Below are 18802 nucleotides of genomic sequence, written 5' to 3' on the forward strand. Positions count from 1 at the left end.
CTGGTGGCCCACATGGATCAAGGCCCCATCCCTTTTAAATTCAGTTCCCTTTGGGTCAAGGAACAGTCCTTTATGCAATTAGTAAAAGACACTTGGAAGCATCCTGTTAACGGCTCAACCTTCTTCGTTTGGGAAGAAAAGCTTAGGAGAGTGAAAGCAGCCTTGAAAACCTGGGCAAAATCCCTTCCTAACCCAGCAATGGAAAGGAAAAAGATTCAAGAATGCCTTGAGAACCATCACCTGAAATCGGAAAAGGAAGTGATCACAAAAGAAATCCTTGATAAGGAGGCAGAGCTTCAGCAAAAACTTCTCAAAGCAAGCTCGGCCGAGGAAGAGTACTGGAGGGTCAAATCTCGGAGGCTTTGGCTCAAGGCAGGAGATAGAAACTCTGCCTTCTTCCACAAGCAAGCTCAAGCACGGAAAAACTTCAACTCCATCTCAGAAATTAAGGTAGAGAATATCACTCATAGAGATCTGCAAAGCATAAAAAAGGCTGCCTTCCTTCACTTCAAAAATCTGTACAGTGAGAAAGAGACCCTGGGGCAGACTTCCTCCTTAGTCAATGAGGTGCCCACTCTGATATCGGCTAGAAAGAATCAGTCCTTGGAAGCAGAAGTCACCAACGAAGAGATCAAAATCGCTCTTTTTTCCATGGAACCGGACAAGGCCTCGGGCCCAGACGGATTCACTGCCAGATTCCTGCAGAATTGTTGGCAGATTGTGGAAAAAGACTTGTGTAGAATGATCCGGAAATCCCAATCTTGTCAGAACTTAGGGGGCAGTACCAATTCGGCTTTCCTGGCCCTTATCCCTAAGGAAAAAGGTGCCAATACTTTCTCCAGGTTCTGCCCCATCTCCCTTTGTAACATCGGCTACAAACTGATAACAAAAGTGATTGCCAACAGGCTGAAAACTATCCTTCCTTCCATTATCCCAGAGAATCAGGGAGGTTTCATCCAAGGAAGACAGATAGTGGATAATTATATCCTGGTCCAAGAGGCGATTCACTCAAGCTTGACCCAGAAAGAGAAAGGAATGGTGGTCAAATTAGATCTGGAGAGCGCCTTTGACAGGGTGAGACATAGATTCCTGTTTGATGTTCTGCATAAGTTTGGATTTGGGGCCAAATTCATCAGCTGGATCAAGGCATGCATCAGTGAGCCATGGATCGCCCCCTTGGTGAATGGGAGGGCCACTGACTTCTTCAAAGCTTCTAGAGGGCTGAGGCAAGGGTGTCCCCTATCCCCCTTGCTCTTTGTCCTCCAAGCCTTTGTCCTCAGCTTCCTCTTGAATAAAAAGTAGGCCGACCAAGAAATAATGGGCCTAAACATAGCAAGAGGTGTTAATAGCATAAATCATGCACTGTTTGCAGATGACACTCTCCTGCTGGGTGCTGCCACCTTGCCCTTGGCTATAAGATTCAAAGAAGTGTTGGATGCCTACTACGAAGACTCAGGAAGCAGCCTCAACAAAGGCAAATGCCATATTTACTGCTAGAATGCAACGATCAGATTGGTCCAAGCCATATCTAACTGTTTTGATTTTGCAGCTTCTTTCACTTGGTCATCCTTCAAGTATCTGGGCCTCCCGGTCTTCCAAAAAAGAGCCCTCAGCAGAGATTGGCTGCCTCTGATGGAAAAATTCAAATCTAAAATTCATTCATGGGGCTTCAACTGGCTCAATTTAGCAGGCAAGACAGTGCTTATAAAGGCTGTTTTGAATAGCCTTCCCATTTACCAAGTTGCAGTGATGATGGCTCCCATTGGCATCACGAGGAAAATGGAGGAATATATCAGAAACTTCTTTTGGAAAGGTGGCAAGGCTAATGAGAAGAGAATTCCATTAATAAGCTGGGATACAATCTCCTTGCCCAGAATGGAAGGTGGGTTGCATTTTAAGAATATCAACAATCAAAATATAGCATTGGGCGCAAAGTTGTTATGGAGGATAATTGCCCCAAACCCAGGCTGGGCTCAGCTTGCGCTCTGGAAAAAATACTTCCTTGGGCAAAGAGTATGTTGCCTGGACAACCCTATTTCCTCCACTGGTACCATGATACATAAGCTGTTCGAGAAAGCCTCAGCCTTAATCAAACAGCACGTCCATTGGATACCTGGCAACGGAAAGCATATTAATATTTGGGAGGACCGTATTATGAGCAGTGATCCCATTGCAGATGATAGTTCCCTGTCTCAGTTAAAAGAATGGATGGATCGAGCAGGCGTTAAAACGCTGTGGGATCTCTCGCAGTGGGAGAACAGAAGCTGGCAGCGATGGAGAAATCTGGAGGTGCCATCGCATTTATCCAACGATTACGCCTCCCTCCTCACTCACTTAAAAGGTAAAGCCCCTTTGAATACCAGAAAAGCTGACACGAGGGGATGGGGTTCGGTCCTGGGTACTTATACAGTTTCAAAAGGTTATAATCAGCTCTCTCAGAAACCGTATGCGCCGCCAGATCCAAAGCCATGGCAAGGGGTATGGTCTCAGCCAACGTTTCCCAAGATTGACATTTTTTGTTGGCTCCTCTGTCATCACAGGATCTTGACTGAGGACAGGCTCCGTAAAAGAGGCGTAATTGGTCCCTCGCGCTGTTCGCTGTGTGAAGGCCACGAAGAAACTGCCGCCCACATGATGCTCTCCTGTAGTTTTGCAGCCGATCTATGGAAAGAGGTGTTAAAGCCTTTAAACATTGACTTCGCCCCACCTGTTCACTGCTCAGAATTGTTCTCTATATGGAAGCGCATGTACCCAGGTGGATCACCTCAAAACCTGCACATCAAACAAGTGTGGCTCGCCATTCCTAAAATAATTTTCTGGCACATATGGCTGGAAAGAAATAACAGGATCTTCAATGGCAAGAAGATAGATTTCAGGATAATCTGGACAAAAATCAAAAGTCATTTGAAAGAATGCTTGGGCGATCAGCTAGACAGAGCAGACCTTAGCGATCAGGACGCTGTCTGGGGTGATGCTTTGGGCCTCCAATTCACTGAAAAATTCAGTCCCCCTCATATCCTTAAGCATTGGCAAATCCGCCTCAATGCTGCAGAGCTCGTTGATCTTTGCAAAAAGAAGGCAAGAAAAACTCTATTCTTCAATGGTGCTGCTAAAGGAAACCCCGACACCTCTGGAGTATGGGGTGTTATTAAAAACGTAGATGGCAGAATCGAAGCCAGATATGCTTGGGGAGTGGGGTTTAATTCCAGCATCCAAGCCGAAGCTCTAGCTCTTCTCCAGGGCCTCAAGCTGCTCCTTTTTCTGGGCATCAAAGAAGCAACTATTTTTGGAGACTCCCAATCCATTATTAAGGCCATGGTGGACAATTCTTCTCCCACAGACTTAAGATTATCAAGACTTCTGAGCAGAATCAGATTTCTGGCAAATACCTTTCAAAATGTGGAATTTATTCATATAAAGAGAGACAATAATAAAGATGCTGATGCTGAAGCCAACAAAGTTGTTCTCCTCCCTCCTGGAGTCCTTCTAAGAGACGGAGACGAAGGCTGGGACTCCATCCCTTAACCATCTGTTCTAAATGTTTTATTGCCTCTTATTACAGTAGATTGTTTGCATTTGTAATTTAGGAAAAATAGACAAAGCTACAAGAATCACAGCTAGTAAAAGTTGCAGGCTTATTAGAAAGGAAGTCATGTGATGCCCGGTAACTGAGAACTCTGATCTCTGTTCACCTCATTGTAACCTGAATTAAGGCTTTCTAGCCAAGAATCAATATATCAACATAACCGTTCCTGTTAAAAAAAAAAAACAATGGACCCAAGTCTAGAGGAAAGTAATGATCATCAAGGTTGGGACTCCACCCACTAAACGATGGATCATCAATTGGTTAACATTGTCCCATCCATCATTTTTCTACTTCTTGAGACACTTATAATTGAAATAGGCAAGTCCATCTTCAATAACTTGTCATTAAAGGGGAAAGAGAATGTGGTCATCATTGATTTTGGTCTAATGTTCATTGCACTCTCAAAGTAGGAACACTACCCTATGGCATGGTCTACTACTAGATTAAAGAAAATTGTCCAATCCAAGTGGAGAGTGAAGTTCTAGGGTTTCCTAGATCATAGTGCATGGAGCCAACCCTAAGTATTCCATCAATTGTTGGAGGTGTGCTAGCTCTCATTCCACCTCCTTGGTTTGAACCTTGATTTGCAAGCGCATATTTGCATAAGGATCCATCATACTAGGTAAAACAAAGAATATGGGTGTTTTTAAAAACATTATCATTCCATTTTTCATATAAAGAAGATAATGCCTATTCTAACAAGTTTCAATGTTGCATGAAATTCAATGGTTGATGGGATCTTATCACCAAGGAGAGTAGACTTCCAAGTAATAGGCCTAAGGATGAATAGACCACACAAATTTGTGACACACACCCATGCTAATTTAGCATATGAGTGAAACCAAAAAGATGTTTAATAATCTCATTATGATGACAGAAGGGGCACTTGGGCTAGGAAACTTGGAATCAAGGATTGTAAAATTATAGCCTTTTTGGGCTCAATAAATTTTTTCCACAATGAATGGATCCAAGCCTACAACATAGATTGCTTAGATCCAAGTCTCTAGAGCTTGTTTAACTTGGTGTTTAGCCTAGGTCTAAGACTACACCAATGATAACCATATGTGGATTTATATTCCATGAAGGTTTATATCAATTCGACTTCTAATATTTCCTTTATTCCATTGAGCCAACAACATGCAACTTAAGTAAAATATCATCTATATTCAAATCATGATCTTATTAGGACTAGAGAGTTGAAACTCAATCTTCAAAGTCAAAATCTTCTATATATGGGAGTTTCATATAGACCCCTATATCACAAAGTATCCTTATGAAAAGGTCTCTAATTAGTCAAGAACTAGGTAGATTTAGCTAAAAGTATTCTTTAAAAGACAACTAAGGGAGACCACCAAATTAAAGGATAATCTAGATCCCAAGGAGTCCCTTTCCCAACTTAAAAGTCACTCAATGGCTTCCTTGATTTCCAAGTCCTTTAAGACACAGAAGTGCCTTGAGTATAGATCTAACTTACCAAAATTAATAGTAAACATTGAAAGTTGAGATTCAACATATGTTTTTTTCCTAATGAACCTTCACACAAAATACGAATGCATGGGATAACCTTGTAACTTTTCTAGCTATAACTTCCTCATCTCTAATAACCGACTTGGAACATAAGGCATTGATTTTCCTAAGCATCCCTGTGATTCCTCACTTCCTTATATTGCAGCAATAATTCTAATTTAGGGTTTTTTCCACAAGGCAAAAGAAACTAGTCATTGGCCAGGAAAAGTGAGGTGGTGGTTGTGGTTTTGCGTAGAGTAAAGTTAAGATGCATCCAAAGAGTTTCTTGCATGAAGTGTATGTTGTGGGTGACTTTATGGTACTAATATGGTTACTAGATCACAATTGTTAGTATGTTCATGGTGCTACTATATAAATGGTTTTATAGTTGTTGTTTTGCATGTGGGTAGGCTTTGGCACCCATTTCAGGGTGATGAATTGATGAAAGCATGTTGATCTCTTAGATATTTCAAGAAAATGAGTTGTTCCACAAGGTATTTTGTTAGTGGAAACTATATCTATTGGTCTACAATAGTATTTTGTGTGGGAACACATGGACGATCGAGCTCTTTGACTCATTAGTTTGTGGATTTCCTTATGTGATTTTTCTTATAGATATCTCATAGACTTCATGGCTAGTGAACAATATGCATGTACAATATGAATTGCTTAAAGGTGGTGATAAAAACAACTCCAATTCTAGAGTGATGGAGTTTATGTTCCTTATCAACAACCTCTTATTTTGGATATCTTGTGGACTTAGGGTTGCTAAATTGTGGACCTTCATTTATCTAGTGGCCTCGAAAATCCCCACACACATTATCGACATGTTATGGGGGAATGTATTATTGGCTTAAAGAGATTTATGACCATGACACTCCCTCATATGTGTATGATGTATTTAAGGGGTTTTAAAATGTTTTGATAATGTTTTAGTTTTTACCAATGTAATTTTATGAGAGATTTTGATATTGAACTAGACATGCTTGTGCTTATGGAGGCTTACTTATGGAATCCAATTTTATTTTATAAAATGTTTGATTATACATTAAATAATATTATTAATAAATGAAGGAAGTATTTTACCAAATAATAACTTTTTATAGACAAGCAAGATAAATGTGCCTTATAGTAATAAAATGCATCTCTTATATGTGATCTTTATTTAGTTCTAAAATTAAAAGAAGTATATTAGTTTACATAGTATGCATTGAATCTAATACACCATCCTCAATTAGCATAATGGGTGATCTCCGCCTCTAACATTGTTTGTATTATCACAAATTTAAAAGATGGTATGAAATAAAATTACTTTTTTTTTGCTCATAATTATGGTTAACACAAGCAATACACAATTTCTTTATTTTAGATATTCAATGGATAGAGACAACATCATATGAGTTAGCACAACTTGTTTTCACCAATGTTATTGGGCATTTGATTAATTCAATGCCTCATTTGAATCCCCCTGTTTGAGGCACACTAGCTTTTGTCTATGGATTTACTAGGGATTCAATTTATGAATGTAGCAAAGCAAAATTTAGGTTTATGTATGAGATTTTCATTGGAAAAAAAATGATGCTCTCGCATGCCCCATAATAACCTTTCAATTAAAGAGCCATGAGTAGAGGGTATTTATTATTTTAAATTTTCATAACACTTTGCTTCTAACCATTAATAACATTACTTAAAACAATCTTCAATAATCCACAATGTGATGCAACAAGAGTGAATTGGAAGGATAATAGTTTATAATTTGAAAGGACATGAGGATGAACATATGGCCTACTAAATTATAATATAGTTGTTTTTTTTTCTTTTTTTTTTTAATGAATGCATGAGATGAACATGAAAATAACCCCATGAATCCTAGTAACTTGGATTAACGTAAGTGAAATACATCTCTATCCATCCCATACTTCCTTCTAACTATACTTCATTTTCCTAATTATTGAAATTATCGATATGTTACAATTAGTACAGATAGAAGCATCATTATAGGCTCTATCAGAGATCACTTGATTCCTTATGTTGCAAATCTTGAATCTTCAATGCAGATGTATGATGGTCTAGTTGGATTATACATTATCAATAGCATTGGTCAAGCAATGAGTTTGAAGAATGAGCTTTGTGATGTTATAATGGCAAGAAATGATATTATAGCCTCATATTTCATGAGTATTTCTCAAATAATAGATCAACTTAAAGCAATTGATGAAATCATTTCTAAAAGAGAATTAACAACTACAACAGTTAATGGTTTACCTTACTCATGGGACTCGTTTTCATCTAGTATATGTGGCAGAAAGGAAACTCCAGAGTTTGAAGAACTATGGACTGCATGTACTCAAGAGGAATGTAGGCTCATATCAAACAGAAATATTCAAGGATATGAAGAAGGTGAATCTCCAGCATATGCAAAATGTTTCAAGAAGGTTGAAGGAAGAAAGAAGTTTGGTTTCCAAAGAAGAAATGAAGGAAGAAGACTTCCTCCTCAAGGAAAGAGAAATATGTTGAAATTTCAATGTTATCATCGTCATAAATTTGGTCACTATAGACATGATTTTCCCTAGAGATCGAATGATATAAAGAGAAAAGGAAAGTAGCATGCTACCATAACATACATTGATGAACTTCCAAAGAAACCTAAGAATGAAGATTCAAGTAACAAATACTTCTTCTATTTTTCTTCTCTTACAGATTCTATTACAAATAACGATAATTTGTGGCTAGTAGATAGTGGTGCTTCAAGACACATTATAGGAGACCGTGACAACCTCACAAGTCTAATGGAAATGAGACTATCTCAAAAGGTAGAACTTGGAGACAACAACAATTATGCAGTAAAAGGTGTTGGGAAGACTTCCATTGAGATGGAGGTGAAAATGTTCATCTTAGAAACATACTATATGTACCAGGTTTGCAAAATAATTTAGTTTCTATTTCATGTTTGGAAGATAAAGGAGATAGAGTAGCATTTGTTGATGGTAAAGTACTCGTGTGGCCAAAGGGATCAAGTATAGATTCAACTAGAGTAATTGGAATTCGTGAAGGAAGGTTGTATAGACTCTTGAAAGAACTTCCTCAAGCATTAGTACATAATGACATCAATCCATGTGAACTTTGGCATAGAAGATATGCTCACCTTCACTGTAGAACTTTACTAGCTATAAATCAAATGGTTTTAGGTTTTCCAAAATTGCAAATGGAGCATGAAGAAGTATGTAAAGCTTGTGCACTTGGAAAGTGTTATGAATAAAATATAGATAAATAATATAGATAAACAATAGTGATAATAATAATTAATTAAACATTAATTTTTTATTGAAGAGGCATGTCTTTAGGGACATGACCATTCATGAAGGGGCACCCACCTAGCTATACAAGTAGGCCCTCATTTGTAACATTCTCATCATATCATATTACAAACTTTGTTTGTTACATTAGTATTAGACCCATGTTATCTGATCCTGACCTTTGGCCATCAACTCTCCATCAGCTTCATTGTTGTTGTGATCAAGTTTTTCACTACATAGTTGGAGATTCTTGATGAGCCCCATAAATGGGTAATTATATGGGCTCATTTTTCCTAACATAGTTTAATCAACCATTCTCTTATCTTATTACATGTGTTTTGATTATATTTATGCTTATGGAGTGAGTTGGGTTGGTTATGATGCCATGGAGTCTAATATGTGTTTAATGTAGATTTTTGTTGAATTTTGAAGACAAAGTCAAAGATTTAATGGAAAATTGGCAGCAATAATTTGAAGTGGACAGAGGAGAGGATTTATAGGAGGGAATCCCCATCATTTATTACTCCCCCACTTCGAATTCTCCTTCATGCAGCTTGGAGCACAAACAACTAAATCAATGCACTAGGAGGCAGTCGAGCAAGTGGAGGATAACTTATGTTTATCTTGAGTTTTGGGAGCCAAGCCTCCCTGATTTTAAGGAAGCTATTGGGAGCTTCATTTGTATAAGTAGAAGGGCCTAGGGCCTCATCAGGGAGTTGGTCAGATTTCTGTTGAATTTTTGTTGCAGCTTTTCTCTGCTCAACTTCGAGCTTACTTTTGTTGACAACTTCACGTAATCCGATTATTATTTTGATAATAAAGATGAGATATTTTTTGAGCTAGCACTGAGTTACCTCAGAGGGCTAAAGCTCTTGGGTTATGGCCCAATCCAAGCATCTAAGCTCCTCTTGTTTGTATTTATATTCTTTGTTTCAGTTTATGGATTAGTTGCTGTTAGATAAATTTCTTTCTTGGTTAAGAATAGGTTGCTTTTGGTGATTTAGAAGGTTGTTTCCATTTGAGTTTTCTATAGCAGGTTGAACAGTGATAGAAAGAAGATACAAAAGGCCATCAACAGAGCCTTGGCCTCCTTTCCTTCCCTTGGGACCATGAACTGAGGCCAAGACCCTCTTGCTGCCACAAAAACACAGATTTTCCTTCTCCATAGGATTTCTAGTGTTGCAGTTTGTTAGAAGGTTAATGCTTTGCTTTAGATCTCTTTCACCATGCTCATTTTTGTCTTTGCAATAAGTCTTCTTCCATGCTTTCTTTCCTTGTATCATTTCTCAGCATTTACTTTCATAGATCAGAGTTTAGACTAGCTTGATGCAAAATTCTGTTTTTTTGATGTACTTAATTTCCTTGCTTGCTTGATCTCCTTGTTTGATTTTCAATTCCTTTTGCAGCAAATCTCTTCTCACAGCAAGTCAGCCTATCAGCCATCACATTCTCTCCCTAATCTATGCCCTACAGGTCACCCAAATTTCACCTCAAATCTGCCTTATTTTTCTGTGTTTTTCCATAGGATTTCTTCCTCTCTCCCAACCATATTTTCCTCTCCTAGCAATCCTTGGTGAACCCTAGGCACCCTAACACATCATCCCAGCCTCCATCTACCCTTTCCACCCACTCTCACACCTTCAAAACTTTTCTCGTCATCCTCCTATACACCTCTTGTAGATCCCCTGCAGCCTCCTGTAGATTTTCCTGTAGGCTTCCTTTTGAAGTATTATTGCGGGAAAAGCCTCTAGAAGGCCACCTGAGACCTCCTAGGACCCATCCACACCATCCTACAACCTCTCAAGTCCTGAAACCACCCTCCATCACCACCTAATCGCTGCCACATTCATAAACAAATAAATTACATGCATGACAATTTCACATAAAAATACATAAAAATCCAAAAAGATGTGTTTTCCTCATTTCCTTCTAGAAATAGATTGAGTAGATGTTTACTTCTTTGAGTAGGTAATGGCATTCATTTCATGGTTTTCATAGCTCTTTTTGCAAAAGTATGACTAGTTGGTTAAGTAGGGTTTGCTAGGTTTACTTTACATTTCAGTCTTCTTTTCCTTTCCGCAAGTAGAGTAGCCTTTGTAGAGTAAGCTTTCCTTTCTTTCATCACATATAGAGCTTCTTCTGGAATCCATAGAAGTTGGCTTGAGATCCTAGTGATCTTGCGCCAGCTGACCAAGTGATAGTCGCAGTAAGAACTAGTACTTGTGCATACAGCACCGTCGCTTCCAAGTTTGTTACGAACTACTGGGTTGATAAGAGTAAAGTAGGTAGCCCAGGAGTTGCAACATTATCGCTGCAATACTGGTGCTCACCAATTCTCCATTCTGGTAGTTTCAACATTTAAGCCTTTTTCCATTTAAATAAATAAGAAAAAAAAAGGAAAAAAATTATAAAAAAAAATAAAAATAACAAAAAAAAAATGAGATCATAAATAGAATGAAGTTAAAAAAAAAACTCTCGACCACTATAGCTTGGTAGCCAATGTTCTTGCTACCACGACCCCTTCAACCAAGATCTACCAGCAGGAAAAAATAGTCGTTGAACCAGTCGCCACTGACCAGATTTCCAGACATGTATTCATGGCAACCGTGTCCCCTATTTGTCCCTATCATAATTGTGCCCACTCCCCTTTGCAACTGAAACAACCATCACAATCTCTAACATTGCCAACAACCCCCGTCAATTCTCTTCGATGTTGTCCCAGCAACTGTCGGAGCTTGTCCTTCGCGCCGCCATAACTCCACACAGCTGTCGGTACTAAGCTTTATAATAACTCGAAGACCGCAACTACAACCAATTCGTATCCAACTGAAAATTCGAAACTCGGACATGACTTTCGCTAAAGAGGCTGAAAATTCGAAATTCAAACGTGACTTTGCTAAGGTGGCCATTGGGAAGTAAATTAAAAATCAACACAACTCTGGAATATTAACCTAACCTTAACTTCATTATAAAATAAATTAAATAAAAAAAATAGAATTAGGCTCAAAAATTCCATGTGAATATATTTACTAAAGGGAAAGTTGAACTTTAAGGGACCACCAGAGTTTTAAATTAAATTTGTAGAGTTATAAAGGTTTGAGAAGTTTTCAAATTATTATAATTTGAAAAAGCAAATCATCAACATTAAAAAGGGAAAAGGTTGATTTTTAATTAAAAGGTAATCATTCAAAAAAAGAGGGACCATTTAAATAAGTTTGAATTCAATTTAAAAGTTTCAATCAAAGTTATAAAAAAAAGGTAAAGTGAAACATTATTAAATTTATTTTCACCAAAGTACAAAGTTACAAAGAAAGGTAGTAAAGTACAAAGTTACAAAGAAAGGTATTATTGTAGAGGGAATTTTCTTTTTAGTAAAAAGTTAAAAGAAGTCAAAATGAATTCCACACAACAATCATCATTTTGGACTAAATGTTTATTTTGTAAAACATACATTGATTCATAAAAATTGCAAATTATGTTTTCCAACATGTGGAAAATTATTTAACCCGAAAGCATGTCAAGATAATGAACTAATGCAAATGATATAACTAAAGGAAAAAATTGCAAAACTAAAACAAAAATTAACAAAAAAAGATGAGGAAATTATTAATCTAAGGGACCATAGCCAAAAATTACTGATGAAGGTCAATAATTCTAAGGAAATGAAGAAAAAACTAGAAAAAGAAAAATAATGTGTAGAGAAGAAATTCAACGAGAAACTATTAGAGAAAGAAGAAGAAATTTTGTGTTTAAAAGACCTTAATCAAAGATTATTAAAGCAAATCAGAGTTTTAAAAGATGAGGAGAAGGATACAAAGGATAAAGTCAACAATTTAGAAAAAAAACAAATTTTATGTCTAAGGAATCATAATCAAAACCTTCTTACACAAATAAAGAAACTTAAAAGTGATAAGAAATCGCTAAATCACAAGTTATAACAACTTACTCAAGAAGAAGTATTGAAGTCTCCATTTGTAACACTCTGTTGACAGTGTTGGAAATTCGTCAACCAAGGGGTCTCCCTGATGTGAAGTCCCAAATAGACCTCACAACATTTGGAGTAGGAGCCCCATCTAGAATATCGACCTAGTTGCCATGTATTCTTATATGTTTTCCTTGGTTCTAAATGTCAGCCAGAGAGGAACGTGTGGTGCCTTTGAAAAGAAAGAAGGTGTGTCTCGTAAGTGTTCGGTTGTGGGTGTGTCAAAATTCTTCTACTGCGGAGGGAAAGAGTAAAGCGAGTCTTTAAGAGGGAGATAATAGTACCACACTAGAAGAGACACGCACAATCAAGAAGGATCCATCTAACATCCAACGGAATAGTCCACAAAATATGTGATGGTCATTACAACCAATCAATGAGAAAGATATGTCTAGTATTCTGTAGAATAGTCCACAAGGATAGGACAACAATAACAACCATTACAACACATTCTCAATAAGATAAGCACTAAAATAACCGAAATAGTTTAACTACTTTAGCACGGATGGAAGCAAACATGAGATACAAACATCTGAAGAATAATCTTACAAATATTCATAATCCATGCATGAAGAACGTGTCAGCCAAGAAGGCTTCTGTTATTAAGTAAAATTTCCAAGACACATGTATACAATGAACATCAATAGCTCCAATAGTGGAGTGTTTGATCCACTCCTTGATCCTCAAAAGAAATAGTTTGTATCTCTAATGCCTTGCAGGATGAGCCAAGGTGAAAATTCCTTTGCTCATACAATGAGTGTCTATATATAACCAAGAGGTGATGCTTCACCTTCCTTATTACTTTTTGACTAACCTCATGACTGTTTGACTTCCTATGACTTTTCGACTTTACATGGCTCTTCATATTCCGAATGTGTCCTTTGGACTTCCACTTTACAATACATTTTGAATAGGTAGTTACATAATCCACAATAATGATGTGGCATATGATGACTTGTGACATGATATGGCATGACACCGATGACATGGATTGCATGATCATGTGATAGTGTCAAGGTGCCCTTCTTATTGCTTATTTATTTGTGTCTTATTGAAAATATGGTACATGTTCTTCTTCTTCCTCCTCCTTATGACTTGAAGATGAGGAGTCTTCCATGTGATCTTAATCTTCATCTTCTATTATAGTTTGTTGTTCCTTCATCTTCTCGCCTGATAATCATCTTATCTCTTCAACTCCATATGTGTCTTATAGCATGTCCTCCTTCTCCATCTCCCTCTTAATCATCTTTCCATGGCATGATAAGGTACATGTATATGCAATTCACTCATGAAAAGACGACATCATCTCGAAAATCCCCTAGTCTAATATTGTGCATATTGATCCATTAATTGAGTTGGAATTGGATGGAAAGTTGGGAAAGGGGCTCAGTGACTGCACAATTGTGCAATTCAAGTAGTAAAGGGGAGCCTTAAGCCTTGAGACTGCGGAGTGCACAGTTCAGGCTGGGCTGAGGGAGAAAACTATGCAATTCTGGAGATCAGTGTGACAGGCTCAGGGGATGAGCATTGGGAGAGAACATTACACAATTCTGGGAGACAAGGGAGACTGGGACATTGCACAGTTCAGGGAGAGTAGGCCATTACATAGTTCAGGAGATCAAGGATGAGATTGAGGTTAGATATTGCGCAATGGGCAGTTCAAGCCTGGTTGGAAGGCATGATTACGTAGTTCTAGGCTTGAGTACTAAGGTTGCTAAATGCGAAGTTCTAGGCTTGAGCACTAAGGTTGTGAAATGCGCAGTTCTGGGCTTGAGCACTGAGATTATGAAATGCGCAATTCTAGGCTTGAGCACTGAGGTTTCAAAATGTGCAGTTCTGGGCTTGAGCATTGAGGTTGCGATATACGTAGTTATGGGAGGTAGAGACTACGTGTTGTGCAGTTCCAAGAGGGAAGGTCACTACTTGAGGGCTGAGACTGCACAATGTGCAGTTCTGGAGGGATGGATGAGGTTAGGTTACTAGGAATTTTTTCGAAATTTGGTTTTTTGTGGGACCGAAGAGACTTACGTGAATTAGTGATATGACTTGACTGTGATCACACACTTGAGACACTTTGACGACATAACAACATAGATAATCCTTAACATGTTAACAGCATATTTCCCTCAATGCGACAAATTTACGACAAGTGTGACACTTAAGGTACATTTTGCGATGATAGTGATGACACTTGTGCGACAATGCTTAAAACTTTGGGAATGAGTGTGACTGGTGTTCACAAAAATATAACCCCTTAAAAGAAACAAAACAAGCATACATATATTTTGGGACAACTAACATATGAAAATACGACATTTGCTAAAGTGCGAATGACTCTTGTGATATGTGAGTTCACAGTGAAAGTAACACATGCCGAGCAAAGATAACATGAAAATGACAATAATCAAAGTGAAAGCAAGTGAAAGTGACAACCAAAAACATGAGAATGACACTCGCAAAAACAAAGGTGCATGAAAGTGACAGTTTATAAAACTCATTGAAACGAAAGTATAAACGTAGCTAGAATGTGAGAAACTATCATTGTCAGTGCACACTGACTATCGAAATGGATTGGAAATCGCACAAGCACAATCTTGATGGAACGTGCTATCCTTGTCCAAGCTTGCGTAAATAATGCGCTCATACACTGGTTACAGACTGAGCATGTGTGAGAAAGTGACTTCAATACTTCCAGTCCAAGAAGGGAGCTCAAAAAATCATCAACTAACCAAGAAGTGACTATGGAACGACCACTCGCAAGATCCATAGTAGGGTATAAAATTTGAGTGTACGCAAAATTTTGGAGGGTGTTTGTTGCAGCGACAACACTTGGCGACACACTGGTAGAACTCCAAATTCTCTGCCTTGGTCAATTCTTACGTGTAGGGTCTAGTTCTTCAGGAAGTATTGATTCATTGTTCATATTTCCATGGCTTCCCCACTTACCCCGTGCATAAACATAGTCCCATTTATTCCTTTACTTGGTTAAACACAAACATAAGACCAACGATAACACAATGTTTCGAATTGGGATAGGGTAATGAAGTTCATGAGCTTTATTTTTTCAAAGTATAGTTTTTTCATCTTTGGTGTTGATTTGCTACCATTAGGCTTGGATAGTACCCCTACGGAGTCACTTCAGGAACACAAACATTTCTCCACTGCAAGCGAGACTGGACAGTACCTTAACAGAGTTGCTTACTTCACCTCTCTGTGAAGGAAGCCTTTCTCTTCTTTTTCATTTATTTATTTATTTATATAGAACTATGCATCAACATTTATTTATTTCATGGGTGGAAGAGGTATCCTAACTTATTGAGAACAAGAGAGGTTGTCCCTTCAGAGAAGCATATATAATACCTCTGATATTGGTTTGCTCGTTTATATTTTCCCCTTGTCCTTATCTACTTGATTGGATCAGCCTGAAAACACGGAAACATAAAAACCCGAGTGCAGGCATGAGGTTTACATAATATTCATGGAGGTCATGGTTTGACATAAGGCTTTCTTAACGCAAGGATCATATTTTCCATCAGAACATCATCGACCAAAAGATGTAACCAAGACAACGAAGAAGGAAAGAGAGTTAGCAAAATGTTGTAGTGTTACAAAGTATTTTTCTATTTTGCTACATTCCCTTTGAGCCAATAGAGTGTATTCATGCATGGTCTCACAAAACAAAAGGAGAGACAACACAATAAGGAAACAAATTAGAAGACAAGACAAAAAATGGCTAAAGCAAAACCATGATGTGCCACCAAAACCAGAAAACACAAGACAAACTACAGGAAACGAATGCAGGATGGATGTGCAGGTAAACTAAAATGCAATTGGACTTATTCCTAACCTAACCAACTAAAAGGTTAGGGTCATGTAAAATGGAATTTACAATGTAGCCACTGTAATTGTTCCTGTTAGCCTTGTTGGCAAATGGCCCAAAAAATGGATCCAAATATGCCCCAAAGTCTCCAAATTTGCTTAAAAGCATGCCAATGGACCCATATATGCTCTTGAAGTCTTCAAAAGCCTCTTAAGGACCATTCAAAGTCAAGACCATTGCATGCCAAGAGCCCTTGGAAGGGCGGAAATACACTATCGGGAGGCGAAAACACTCCAAAACCATGAAGAACCATGAAAAATAGTCCAAATCATAGCAGTCGTTAGATTTGGCCAATCAATAGCCCAGATCTAAGCAGAAAATCACAATTGGCACAGGTAGGTAGTGGCAATATATGCAAGACATTGCCGATGATCGGGTTGGCACATCGCATCAGCCGATCGCAGTCGGGGAGGTGAGTCAAAGGTTATCGGTGCAGACAGTATGAAATGAGCGATTGCGATCGACGATTAAATGTGGATTGTCGATTGCGAGTAGATCGACAGCCCACATTGCATCAAAAAATCGCAATCGGGAAAACCAAGGGGCACAACCTTTATATGTATATGTGCGCGATGTGATAAGACCCGGACCCGATGGGTTTCAGAAGCAAAATGTATAATCTTTCACATCCGCCAAAGCCCATTTTCAATGTATTTCGTTATATAATGAAATACAAAGGGGAACTCGGTAGCGCCGATAGCGATGAAGCCCGGACCCGAAAGGGTTTGGGAATGAAATCTATAATATTTGAAGTCCGGAGGGAGGCCTTTTTCATGTATTTCCCGTGTTTTTTTAAGTATTTGAAGGAACAAAGGGAACAAAGGGACCATGCCATTTACGATAGGCGAAATTGACCCAAAGGGCAGACCCGATAGATATATGCCATGTTTAAGGACTTTTGAAGTCTGAAAAGTTGAAGGTTTGGCAAGATTTCTCACAGTTCAATCATTTCTCTGTTATAACAGAAATCAGTCCCCGTTTGCATTTAGAAGATAAAAGAGGCCCAAAGACCCATTCTATCACATAAACAAAGGTCAGGAAATAAATTCCAGGAGACAGAGGCCGAGAAGCAATCATGGGCATCGACAGCACAGCTCAACAAACAAACAGAATGATTGTGGGGCATCTCTGGCACGATAGAGCTCCCAGACAGCGCAACAACTACCCAAAATATCTGAATGTGGTTATTCCTTTGTCAGAAGAGGAAAACCGTCGGGCCATGCCTGCCTATTGGGGGAATCAATCAGTTAAACAAGACAGAGGGATAGATTAAGACACCTGAAGCCTCAAAAGGCTCAGGACCATTGTAAACAAGCTATAAATAGCTGAAAACAAGATGTAACACGGGTTCAACTTCTGGAGACTATTGAGACTTTGCTACTCAAGCTTCTCATCTTCATTCTAGCAATATAAGCTTCTTTTACTGTTATATGTTCAATTTCCATTTTCTCTTATGTTCCAAGCTTGCACTTGAACAGGTTGTTCATGTTTCTTCTGTGTCTAACGCCAGATAACTATCATCTTATCTCTGCGTTGATAAATTAGATTTGCAAGCTTCTTTTACTTCCTGTAGTTGGCCATTCATATGTGTTTATATATGCGTCTGCTGGTATAGTAGGTATTCTCCATCCATTCATTAAATCTACAAACTATTGAGCATTAGTGGTCTAAAGCCTTGTAAAGCTGAGGGTGTTCATGCATGTCTTGAGTAAAAACAGAGTTGAAATGGTTAATCTGGCTTGATCCAAACCATCTTTCATTTCAATAGTTCAGAGAACAATATTGAAGATTATATGTTACCAGGCATCTCCGAGCTACAACCATAGGAGAGTTTCCTGGAGTGCTAACATTAATTGGCGCCGTTGCCGGGGAGAGGAAACTGAAGCTCAGCTTCCCTGGGAAACGACACAGACCCAACTTTGATGATAGACAAAGTCTGGGCACATTTTTGGTTGTAATCATCTATCTGGCGACTCTACCGGAGGCCGAACCTCTTGGTGACTCCACTTCATAATTCTGGCTCAATTTGTGAGGCATACTCAGAGAAATACTCAAAAATTGCAAGATGACCCAGTACCTAACTCGGAAAAGACCATCAAGGAGAAGAAAGTATTGCAGAAAGGAGCATCGGGTTCAGGTAAACCTAAACAATATTCTATATCTCTTCAAGAAGACCTTGCAATAGAACAAACACATGTTGAGAGTACAGATTCTATTACTAACAGTGAAGAAAAGCTCTCAGAAATCCATAAAGCTCCTTATTCTTTAGTTTATCCTTTTGTTGTTAGCCCAAAGGGAACTTCACCTCCTATTCACCATACTCCTTTGGTCTCGTCAATCACTACTCCACCTTCTGTCATTCAGACTTCTAGTACTCTTTTAGTCACCACAATTATGGCATGTCTGCAAGCACCCACCAAAATGGAAAGAATCATAGCCGCTAGGTATGGACCTATAATACTGCCCACTCCTTTGAATGCTATGCCCACTAGAGAGTATCAGAAGTATATGCCCAAGTTCACTGGGACTGAAGGTGTCACTGCTAAAGAACA

The sequence above is a fragment of the Pinus tabuliformis genome, chromosome 8 (assembly GCF_031772625.1).
Source record: "Pinus tabuliformis cultivar Carrire ecotype Pingquan chromosome 8, CPIR1, whole genome shotgun sequence".
Lineage (NCBI taxonomy): Eukaryota > Viridiplantae > Streptophyta > Pinopsida > Pinales > Pinaceae > Pinus > Pinus tabuliformis.